Below are 1,352 nucleotides of genomic sequence, written 5' to 3'. Positions count from 1 at the left end.
AGAGTCTCACTTTGTCACTCTGGATAGAGTGCCATGACATCAATGTTCACAGCAACCTCAAACTCTTGGGCTCAAGTGATCCTCTTTCCTCAGCCTCCTGAGTAGCTAGGAGTACAGTCGCCTGCCACAATGCCCAGCTAATTTTAGGGATGGAGTCTTGCTCTTGCTCAGGCTGGTCTCAAACTCCTGAGCTCAGGCAATCTGCCTACCTCAGCCTCCCAGAATGCTAGGATTACAGGCATGAACCGTGGAGCCCAGCCCAGGGATTCTTAAGATGAGAGAAATAACCAAGGGGACCAAGGTGAAAAGGAGATGAACACCTTGCAGAGGGCTTGAAGGCATGCAGGATGACGGCAGGGAGGAGCAGCTCTGCGCCAGCATTGCCGTGTAAGGACACGGGGCACTTCTCGGAGCAGAGGACTCTCTTGTCCCTTGAACTGCCCAGAGAGTAGCATACTGTTGCCAGCATTGGGGAGGAATCTTGTAAGGAATCTTTCCTTACTACTACTTTGCAGTAAGGAAAGGTGAGAAGCAAGCCTTCTGGGAGCTTATCTGCTGGTGGCCCAGGGTCATCTTCTGAGGCTTTTTCTCTTGTTGGTGGGAATAGGCACTTGTTACCTCACTTGGGCACCAAACCTTAGTGTTTGTCTCCAGAGACCTTGAGGTTCTGGATGTAAAGGTGAAAGACTCAAAATAGGAAATAATTTCATCTCTTCTTGTAGTTGAAGGGGTTTCATTTCAAAGAGAAAAAAAGACTTGGACAGCTCCTTGGCGTCAGTGCTGTAAATTAGAGGTTAATTCATAGTGTGTGATTTCTGTTTGTCACAGACTAGGGCTGGGGAAATAAGCCAGTTTTTAGAAATAAGAATAAACAAGGCTGAAAAAGTTTAATTTCTGAAAGTCTGACAGTGCTCTCTAGTAAAATCTGCACAAAATAGTAAACAGTAGATGATTAGTAGTTTATTGAATTAGAATGAAATTTTGGGGCAAATTGACAAGCACGTTGTGAGCATTTTTAAATGATTGCATAATTACTAGGAATAAACATGGGTTAGCTGGGAGTAAATAGTGCTAAGCCAACTTCAGACTGGACATAACAGTGGGCTGGTAGATCGTGTTTTGAGGGATAGATTTGATAGGGACTCTTGTTAACATCCTTGCGGGCTAGATGGAGTTGCTACCTACAAATTTATTTAAAAATGATCTGTTCTGAATCACCAGAATAAAACCAACTGGATGCCAAAAAGCTGTCATGTTTTTATAAAAAAAAATTAGGGTCCTATACCTTGAGAGCATGTTCAGAAACAATCACAGGTGACACAGAACTGATTGGAATTTGACAAAGTCAAAAT

The 1,352-nt window shown here is 43.4% G+C and overlaps 1 protein-coding gene across 1 annotated transcript in view; it reads left to right on the top strand.

The window, feature by feature from the left end:
- The window catches only part of FHOD3 (formin homology 2 domain containing 3), a 468,593-nt gene that overhangs the window by 136,932 nt on the left and 330,309 nt on the right, over nt 1–1,352 (top strand). The window lies entirely within an intron of this gene.

The sequence above is a fragment of the Otolemur garnettii genome, unplaced genomic scaffold, assembly GCF_000181295.1.
Source record: "Otolemur garnettii isolate 467f Iridium unplaced genomic scaffold, OtoGar3 scaffold00012, whole genome shotgun sequence".
Taxonomy (NCBI): Eukaryota; Metazoa; Chordata; class Mammalia; order Primates; family Galagidae; genus Otolemur; species Otolemur garnettii.
Note: the sequence above shows the minus strand (reverse complement) of the source record. Positions and strands in the feature narration are given on the sequence as shown.